Consider the following 11,150-nt stretch of genomic DNA (forward strand, 5'->3'; position numbering starts at 1 on the left):
TGAGACTGGGCTCCTGCTTTACAATGAATTGGACCCGGAGGTGAGCTGTTCTCAGCCCCAATCAGTGACTGGGGAGCTTCTAGAAAATCAGTGATGCCTGTACTCCAACCCAAGAGATTCAGATTAGTAAGGAGGAGGCCTGGGCACCTGTGTGGGTCTAAAAGCTCTCCAGGTGACTCTTAACGGGCAGCAAGGTTGAGGCCCACTGCTTCAGGTATTCAGTGTTCAAAGTGTGGTCCATGAGCTAGGTATCACCAGCCACTTGTTAGAGATGCAGGTCTTGTGCCCACCACAGACCTACTGAGTCAGTGCCTGCGTTTCAACATGAGTCCCAGAGGATTCTCTGCACAGAATTCAAGAAGCACTGCTTTATGTCAATCCAGTGCCCAGCACTTAAAGACTGGTTCTGCTCTGCATAGCTGTGGAGTCTCTGTGTAGGGCTAAGAAAGAGACTGGCCTGTCCCGGGCCCCAAGGCTATAGCCAGGAGATACCAGTCCACCGGGATTGGGCCGGACACCGACAAGGAGTGAAGCATGCAGGACCAGCCCAGGCTCAGGCTCTGGAGCCTTATAGCTTAGAATGGGTTCCTTCCCGGCTCGTTGCCCCCTGGCCTCTGGGCTATTCTGAGATCACTGTGATCCGCAGTGCCTCTCATCCTTATTGGATATTCTGTCAGAATTTAGAGGTGGAGTGAATTGAGGCAAACAGGAGGACTCTCCCTTACTTTGGGGAAGGACTAAACACATTCCCCCTCTTACGATGCAGTGGGCATATATATATTTAAACCATTGCACTTTTAATACTCCAGGTGAAATATATATAAATCACCTCAAGCTTTCTCTCACTGCAAACGTAATGTACTGTTCTAAATACAAGCATTTTCTAATAGGCTCTCCTTGCAAACGTTCCGCAGATGATTAAAAAATAAATTCAACTAGTGCCCTTTACTGCTCCCTGGCATAAATCATTACCTTTAAGTTTGGAGTGGGACTTTCTTGCTACTGTTATGAATAATCAAAACTCCAAGAAATTGAAACAAAGTTTAATCCAAGTAGTCATTCTATATGCATGCAGGGAGATCATTTCACCTCGAAAAGTAAGTAGCCCAAAGTTGGCTAGTTACAATTGTTAAAATTAAACCTTTCAATTATCTTTTTTTTTTTTTTAATTGTGCTTTAGTTAAAAGTTTACAGCTCAAGTTAGTTTCTCGTACAAAAATTTATACACACATTGTTAGTGACTCTAGCTGCTGTCCCTATAATGGGACTGCACATTCCTCCTTTCCACCCCGGATTGCCCGTGTCCACTTTTGAATTATCTTAAAACAAGAATATAATATTTGATTGTTTCATAATTTAATTGACAATTTGTAAACTGGAGGAGCAGAGTCTCCCATGAATAAAGGAAAAATGAAGAAAAGAGACACTTCTGAGGATTGGAGATTTTCCAAAAGCTTAAGTATTTTTTTCCTTAATGAATACAAGTTTCCATAGTGACCAAGTAATTAATGGTGACCGAGTTGAGGGCACTGGGTTCTGGAAATTAAAAAGGTAACTCCTGAAGGTTTGGCCCTGTACCCATTTGTAAATTTGAGACCTCTGAAATTAACGTTAAAGAAACCCACAGTCTTTTTCATTAAATCAGAGGTAATGGGTGTGTTATTGACTACCCTTTTCTAGTCAGAAAAGACAAATAGACAATATGGCAGAGCAGCTTCTGGGGAAAAAAAGAGTTAATGCTTTTGCAGTTTGGGTCAGGCTTTTTTTTTTCCAATTAACTTTTGGTTTCTTGGGTAAGAAATAACCCTTAAAATCAAAGTAAGATATTTGTTATTTTTTTTTTCTCACATAGCTAAATAAAGACTGAGCTGGAGCTTGTACTCTTATCTACCTTTAAGTGCCCATTTTAAGCCGTAGGCTAGTGCTACAATAAAGTGAAATCTAAGGAAGTAGAAAGGTCCCTAGGTGGCGCAAACCATTTGTGCTCAAGTACTAACCTACAGGTTGGTGATCTGAACCCACCCAGCGGTGCCACAGATCTGCTTCCATAAAGATAACAGCCAAGAAGATTCTATGGAGCACAGTTCTCCTCTGTAACACATGGGGTCGCCATGAGTAGGAATCAACTCAACAGCAATGGGTTTGGTCTGGTAAGCAGGTATCGCCGGTGTGATCGACTTTGATGTTTCACAAAGAGGCCCAGACCTTACCTCTCAGGAAGATTGTTCTCATAGCTAGATTTTTGGGCGTGCCGGTGAAAGGCTGGAGGAGTTTTCAGGACAGCATTTCCTGTTTCTTAACAATTTTGGAATCTGAAGAAGCTCATCAGGAGAGAGGATCATATGTGATTCTAAGAACTATCATTCTGCAGAAGGAATTTATCTTTGATAAGGATGGCTTGGAAAAGAAATATTTTTCCTTTGCTTCAGTATTATACATGGTCATTTACTTACTTCAATGGCAGTGTAAAAGAAAGTGAAAGAAACCGTCTTCAAAAGCCGTGGAATAAAGCCGGTTATTATAAAAAAACAAACAAACCCAGTGCCGTCGAGTTGATTCCGACTCATAGCGACCCTATAGGACAGAGTAGAACTGCCCCATAGAGTTTCCAAGGAGCGCCTGGCAGATTCGAACTGCTGACTCTTTCGTTAGCAGCCGTAGCACTCAACCACTATGCCACCAGAAAAGGTTATTGGATTGAATTGGGAAAAAATCAGCCTATTCCTTTAAAGTGTTTATTTTTGACTAGGTCAAATAGTGTTAGATATTCATCTATAAGGTCCCATGAATTGAAATTTTCAGAATAAAATAGAAAAAACAGCTCTTTTGCTATGAAAGAAAAGGCTCATCAGGAACCTTGTTTGGGGAAATGCTCATTTGAAGAACAGAACGGAAAAGGCTACTGTGATGAGTGTTAGGCCCTAAGTCAAACCATTTTTGGTTTTGGGATGAAAATTCTGAGGCATTCAAATAGATCCAACTAAAGGAAGCTTGAAGCTTCATGAGAGCAGGTGCCCATAGAAGGTGCTTAAAACTTTTAGGGAAATCATCATTATTTACAAATGAAGTACTGAAGCTGGGTCACCAAGATAATGAAGGAGTTTGATCAAAAGAGATACCTCTGCTTTTCTTTCACTTGCCCTGTATTTCCATAATATTTAAAGGTACTTTTACATACCCTGTGGAGCTCTGTTGGCTTGGTGGTTAAGAGCTCAGTTGCTAACCAAAAGGTTGGCAGTTCCAATCCACTAGCCACTCCTTGGAAACTCTATGGGGCAGTTCTACTCTGTCCTATAGGGGTGCTATGAGTCAGAATCGACTCAACGGCAACAGGTTTGGTTTTTTTGGTTTTACATACCCTGTAAGGCAGGGGTGGAATTCACTTCTCACACATGAAAGAACCGAGGTTCGGAGAGAGTAAATGACTGACTCATCCTAAGCCATCCAGGTAAAAGCTTTAAGAATCAGGTTCAAACGTGGTCTTCAGGTGCCTATTGCAGAAAACTTTCCACAACTCTACAGCCCTCTCACATATTACATCAGATCCCAAACAAATGGAATCAGCAGTAGATTTTCAATTTGAGTGAAACAGAATCACATTTCATTAGGGCAGTCTAACTCACAAGATGTGGGATTTTTTAGCTTGCTTTCTCTTTTTCTTTTTTTTAAACTCTAAATAAGGTTTCAAGTTGTATTTCTGTCTTCATTTATCTAGATGGGAGACTGCAGTTAGGCCAGCCCTTCCATCTTTTCTTCTCCAGAAAAGCAATTTTGGCTCTTTAAACTTTCACTATACTTTCAAATTGCTGAGGTTCTCTCCCTAAACAAAATTCTGCCGTACATTTTCTAAGTAACAGGTCAAATTTGGCCCAGAAACCTAGAGGATGCCTATTAAGAGCTGTTATCACAATTTCAAAGATTGGGGTCATGTCAACTTAAACTCATTACTGGCTTTAATGTCAAAGCCAGAATCACTGAATGGCTGCAACAACCGATTAACTGGTACAACCCCCTAATCTTACACCACTACGCTTTACTATTTCAATGATTTACTGTGTAATATTTTTTTTACAGGCTCTTGGTCTGACTTTTACATGCACAGACCTGATTTCTTTTAAAGCCTATGATTATAAACGTACGCTAAATATAGGGGTGATGGAAAGGCTGTACAGCAACTTACATCCCTTCATTTTGCTGTAGGCAAGGTGGCAATTCAATTTTATCTTTCTGCCTGAAGAAACCTTCCTGACTGAAAGCCCGAGCATGTCCCATCTTCTTGTCTTCAGGAAAGATTGTACAGAGAGATGTGTAGAGTTCAGAGAACTGTATCTGAGCCCATTCTGTTTGGAGGTAATAGAGTTTATGTTGCAAACATAACATTTGGAAGTTATACTTGAATAACTGACACCTGTTTGATGAGTTTCATGGGTGAAAATTCTACAAAAGTTCATGGGCCACCTGACTGGCTGATCACTTATTGTGAGATTTAGAAAAAATATTAAGGCCCTGACTGACACCTTTGTTCTGATTGTGATAGGAATGTGTTACCTTCCACCTTGACAAGCCCTCAGCCCTTGGCCAGAATTCTCTGAAGACAGACCCCTGGGTATCTAATTCAGTGGAATCCAGCTTCCAATGTAATTCTCTTGACCTATCTCCTGGAGGCCTTGCACAAACAAGCTTAGGATCTACAGAATGTTGAGCAAAACCTTTATTAAATACACCAAGAAAGCAATATTATCAAAATAAAAGCATGAAGCAATAGTCAGCAAGAAAGAGGTATAGCCCAGACGCCTGAGGAAAGGCCAGTGGCAAATGCTAACTGGAGAATTATGCATCCCCAAGCTCTGGCAGGAGCTCAAAGACCTCCTCTCTCTGCTTCCTATTTTATCTCCAAGACAGAGATGCTCTAGTAACAGTCAGTGACAAATGGAGCCCCAGGAACACATAAACCATTATATTGGAAAGGTAGTTTCTGATGGGAGAAGTATGTGCATTAGGAAATGAAACAAGTTGCCATCAAGTGATTCTGACTCATGGCAACCCCATGAGTGTCAAAATAAAACTGTTACATAGGGCTTTCGATAGCTGATTTTTCGGAAGTAGATTGCCAGGCCTGTCTTTCAAAGCACCTTTATATGCACTTGAACCTCCGACCTTTCAGTTAGCAGTCAAGCGCATTAACCATTTGCAACATTAGAAATTGTCTTGGTTAAAGTTAACAGTCACCGTAAGGCCTGAGAGTACTTCCTGATTCTTGGATGGCCAAGCCTAGTTTACAAGAGCCTAGGAGAGGAAAAGAGCCAAACCTAGTCTATAAGGGCCTTAGCTCAGTTCTAAGTTGTAGGAAGAAAGGCACCCTTTATCTTTCATTCTTTTTTTCTCCTGGCTTTAGGGGATTGCTAGGGGAGAAAAGGTGAGAGAGCTCTTTAAGACTGCTTTTAGAACACTGTCTTAGTTATCAAGTGTTGCTATAAAAGAAATACCACAAATTGGCAGCTTTAACAAACAGAAATGTATTTTTTCACAGTTTAGGAGGCTAGAAGTCCGAATTCAGGGCGGCAGCTCGAAGGGAAGGATTTTTCTCTCCGTCAGCTCTGGAGGAAAGTCCTTGTCTCTGAGTTTCTGATCCTGGGCAATCTTCATGTGGCTTGGCAACTCACTTCTCCAGCTCTGCTTCTCTCACCTGCTTGTTTAATCTCTTTTACATCTCAAAAAAGATTGACTGGAGACACACCTTATACTAATTCTGCCTCGTTAGCAGCTACAGCACTTAACCACTACGCCACCAGGGTTTCCTAACAAAGACAACCCATTCCCAAATGGGATTATAACCACAGGTTAGGATTTACAACTCATATTTTGTGGGGGGGAGGGACATAATTCAATCCATAACAAACATGATTTGTGCTAAAGAGACAAGAAAGTTCATTTGAAATTCGTGAGTCCAGCACAACAGTAGGAAAGACTTGGGGATTTGAGGTTGAAGGGCAAGCTCATGTATCTGGTGTGTCCCTGTGCATAAATGCCTTAGGATTCTAGAGTGGAGATGAGTTTGGCGAAAGAGGATGGGCCCTCACTCACCAGATTCCACTTACAGTTACCATGTTACAAACATTTCATACTACCCACTGGGTACTGGTCCCAAAATTCTCGACCCATTTGCCTGTCTGGCAGAAAACATTAGGTTCAACTCTGCCTCCCTTTAGTCATGTGCCATGTGACAACCCTCCCCCCTACTCAAACTTCTATCACACATACCCTAAATGACGGTCTCATTGCCTAATAATCTATACAGGCTCAGACACCCTTAGAAGTCACTTCCACTGTGCGGAACCCGAAAGAGCGCAAAAGACCTAGGAACAGAAGGTTGCCCCATAGGACAGAAAGCATACTCTAGTTTACAGAGGTGCCTGTTCATATATTTACTTATTTAAATTTGGTTGATATTTGTTCCAGAAACTGTTTAAGGCTGCTTTCTAAAAATCTACCAACTCAGTAAGATTAAATGCAATTAAAAAGAAAAAAAGGAAGTGGGTTTGGAAATCAAGACAAAGGAGGGTAGGACAGAGATGAAGCCAGGAGTAAAATCAGCATAAGAAGTACATGCTGTGAGAAAGACAAGTTAAGTCCTATTTGCTTGCAGGTTCTGACTTGAATTCAAACTAAGGCCCACAGATAAAAGGTAATTGCTCAGCGGAAATGCTGCCTTGGTGTTTCCTTGCCAATGTGTCCAGGCAACGTGATGTCTGGAAAATCTGGAGAATAATTAGAATGGCATTCTTTAAACGTTGACAGGGAATCTTAAGAGTTATATCTAATCACTGTCCAACCAGTGCAAGGACTGCCTTCATTTTAACAGCCGTTCTGGTCCTGCTTGAACAACTCCAAGAACAGTTAGCTCACTGTGTTGCAAGGTACCTTAAAGGGAGCTTTTTACATCGCCCTGAAATCTGCCTCCGTGTGCCTCTTTTTGGGGGGGGGGTGGAAAATAAACATAACAAAAAGTTTGTCATTTTAACCATTTTTAAGTATACTATTTAGTGACATTAATTACACTCACCATGTTGTACAATCATTGCCACCATATCCAAGTTTTCACCACTCCAAACAGAAACTCAGTACCTGTAAGCAGCAACTCCCCCTTCCCCCCTCCCCCAGCCCCTGGTAGCCAACAAGCTTTTGTCTCTATGCATTCGCCTATTTTACCTATTTCATGTAAGTGAGATTATCCAGTATTTGCCCTTTCGTGTCTCACTCATTTCACTCAACATGTTTTTAAGGTTCATTCATATTGTAGCATGTATTAGAATTTTCTTCTCTTTAGGGCTGCATATTATTACATTGTACAGATATATTTTACCCATTCATCTGTTGACCTCCCTGTGGTTTTGATGAAGTTGTAGATAAATCATTTGATCTCACCGTAGAGTCCTGTTCAAATGTGGTAGGATTTATGTGTGTGTTGGGGTGGGGGGACTTATTAGCCAGAGGGATTTTGTGGTAGGCTGAAAAGTACCCTCACCAAGATTAAAAAAAAAAAAAAAACCAAAAAAAACCCCGTTGTTGTGCAGTCGATTCCAACTCACAGTGACTCTATAGGACAGAGTAGAACTGCCCAGAGGTCCCCCTAAGATATAAGGTCCTAATGACTGCAATCTGTAAATGTAGCCTTACTTGGAAAAAGGTTCTTGGCAGATGTAGTAAGTTAAGAATCTTGAGATGGAGAGATTATCCAGGTGGGCCCTAAATGCCATCACAAGCATCCTTATAAGAGAGAGGCAGAGGGAGATTTGACACACACACACACACACACACACACGAAGAGGTGATATGAAGCCAAAGCAGACAGATCTGACGATGCTGGCCTTGAAAGCTGGAATGGTGCAGCCAGAAGCCAAGGAATGCCGGCAGCCACCAGTAGCTGGCAGAGGCAAGGAATAGATTCTCCCCCAGAGCCTTTAGAGGGAGTGGAGCCCTGCTGACACCTTGATTTCAAGTCAGTGAAACTGACTTTGGACCACTGGCCTCCTGAACTATAGAATAAATTTCTGTTGTTTTAAGCCACCCAGTTTGTGGTAATTTGGTATACCAGCCATAGGAAACTACTGCCTATTTCTAGGCACTTTTATATTATTCCTTCTGCCTTAGGGGACATCCTCATTAGTCAGCAGGCCCTTATCAACATGGAAATAAATTTGCAGATGGACTCTTAAAGTCTACAGGTATTATCTAGCGTTATTATGATTAAATGAATTAATAATTATAAAATTCTTAAAATAGTGCCTTGCACATATAAACATACAATCGTTTGTTAGATGGGACTAAATCGGTAGAGTCCTGGTTGGGATACTGAGGTTCTTGCTTTTGTCATGCTCTCCCTCTGTTGACCCTTCAGGAACCAGATAACATTTTGAGTTCAGTCCTCGGTTAAAAACTTTTCCCCTCAGAATGTGTCCTCACTTTTATAATGAAAGGTCATGATTAGATGTGTTAGATATCAGAAAGGCACAACTTTTAAACAGATCTTCCACTGAGGAGAGAACACAGTAAAATACTTATTTCTTCTACAGCTTCTTCCCTTGGAGACAAAGGATTTATAAAGTCTAGGCATTTGAGTTCTCTATTTAAAATCTCTTATTCTTTATTCCTAACTGTACTTGAAGAACAGTAATTTCTCTCTTCCTCAATGAGAGGGGAGATCCAAGGATCCACCAGACCAGGAGTGGAGAGCCAGGATTTAGTTCCAATTCTGTCGCCTCCTATTTGATTCCGAACAAATCCTTCAGCCATTTAAAGTTTGTTTCTTCACCCAAATGCTTTAAAGTATACCTTTAACTTTTCTGATTGTTGCATTCTCTGTTGTAAATACCTAAAGATACCTTTCTTTGGTTCATATACACACCATGTTTTCTTCCCAACTTGATTCAAAGGGCTTCGAATACTCTGGTAGAAAATGCTTTAAAAAAGGCCTGTTGTTTATTTCCCTTACCTCTCATTAGTCTGTGTTGTGTTTCCATAGATGGAATCCTTTTTCTCATCTGGCTCTTGGCAGTGTTGAAAACTCTTTAGAGTTAGCAGTGGGTCTGTCAAAGTATAGCCACTGTTTGGAGATTGCTAATTGTGATCACCAGGCAGGTTTTCCATGTACTTCTCAACACAGATGGAGACATCTAAACGTAATTTAACTTTTATACTTTCTTGTGGATTTTCATATACTTTTTTGTTAGACCACATCTTAATGGTGGGGGGTGTCTTAGTCATCTAGTTCTGCTATAACATAAATAACACAAGTGGGTGGCTTTAACACAGAAATTTACTCTCTGTCCAGGAGGCTAGCAGTCCAAATTCAGGGCATCGGCTCCAGGGGATGGCTTTCTCTCTATTGGCTCTGCAGGAAGGTCCTTGTCATCAATCTTCCCCTTGTCTGGCAGCTTCTCAGCACAGGGACTCTGGGCCCAAAGGACGTGCTATTCTCCTGGCTCTTGTTTCTTGGTGGTATGAGATCTACATATCTCTCTGATTGCTTCTCTTTTACATCTCAAAAGAGACTGGCTCAAGACACAATCCAATCTTGTAGATTGAGTCCTGTTCCATTACCATAACTGCCACTAATCTCACTTTATCAACATCATAGAGATAGGATTTACAACACATAGGAAAATCACATCAGGTGACAAAATGGTGGACAATCACACAATACTGGGAATCATGGCCTAGCTAAATTGACACACACATTTCTGGTGGACACAATTCAATCCATGGGGCAGGGGGGAGGGTGGTTTGAAAAAATACAGACATTCTAAAGCACCAAGAACCACCTACCACCTTATTAACTTTCCAATGTAACTGAGCAATTCTGCCTAGTCTCAGGAATATTTAAAACTTAAAAAAAAAAAAAAAAATTAAGGCCACTAGAGGACAGTATAAGATTAATTCCCTAGGCTTGGCAGTGGCTAGAATGTTGGGAAGGGAGAGAATTACCTTCTCTCCAGTGTACCTAGCTGACCACCTTGAAAGAAGTCTGCCTTCTCTCTGGAGCCGTACCCTTTTTTCTGTCACTCCAAGGAGTGCTGTGATAAACAATGTGCTGAATGCAGTCTAAAATTACAGATGGGCAAGATGCGTTTCATTTACACCTTGCAGGTTTAAACCAGTCCTTTAACATACATCCACAGTGTTAACTTGCTCTTTGACACCTCACTGATACAGGGAAAGGGGTTTCTAATACTTGTTTTCCATTTTCGTTGTCTGCTTGTGAGCCATGTTCTCTTCTTAACATTTACAGGCTCCCTCTGGTGGTCAAAAATCTCCTCTAGCCTGTGGCTACTGTGTGATATTATCCTAATTTATATTTTGGAGTTTTCTAACTGTCTGTATTGGTTTCACTGTCCTTTGAATAAGTTGTAAATAATGAGGCCTCTTATAATCTGACCTTTACATGACCTTCTAGCATCATTTAAAAAAAAAAAACTACTTCCCATACTCTACACAGCTGTAGGGTGTACCTCCAGTTCTCTGCATATGATAGCATGTTACACACTCTCTGCCCTCTAGGACTTCCCATGTATTGTTCTTCTCCCTAGCAGGGATAGTTGGGCAGCTCCTTCCCTTTCCCAGGCCTCTTGGAAGACTTCCCCTGCTGGGATAGGTGTTCCTACTCTGGATTTCCCTAGTACCCTCTGCTTTTCTCATTATAGCACTTGTCACACTGTCAAATTTCTGGATCCATCACTACTCTGTAAGTTTAAGACAGCCATGTCTTATTCACTACCGAGTCCAGTGTCTAACACACATAGTAAGTGCTCAGTAAATATTTGTTGAATGAATGAAACAGACAGAGTGAAAAGATGTGCCATCTTATCTGTTTTTTAAAAATAACAGCTTTACTGAGAGATAATTTACAACCATAAAATTCATCCCTGTAAAGTGTGTAATTCAGTGGATTTTAGCATCTTATTTAATTTTGGATTAGCTAATTTTAGGGAGTAATTTAGTTATAAGGGAAGATACGGAATAGAAAATTAACAAAAACTCAATTTATTCTGAAAACCTTTATTAAAAGTTTCTACTGTTTTAAGAAATTAATATATTATTTCAAATATATAATGCCAATAATGTTACTTAAATTAAAACCATGTAAACACGTC

This window comes from Elephas maximus, chromosome 24 (genome assembly GCF_024166365.1).
Source record: "Elephas maximus indicus isolate mEleMax1 chromosome 24, mEleMax1 primary haplotype, whole genome shotgun sequence".
Lineage (NCBI taxonomy): Eukaryota > Metazoa > Chordata > Mammalia > Proboscidea > Elephantidae > Elephas > Elephas maximus.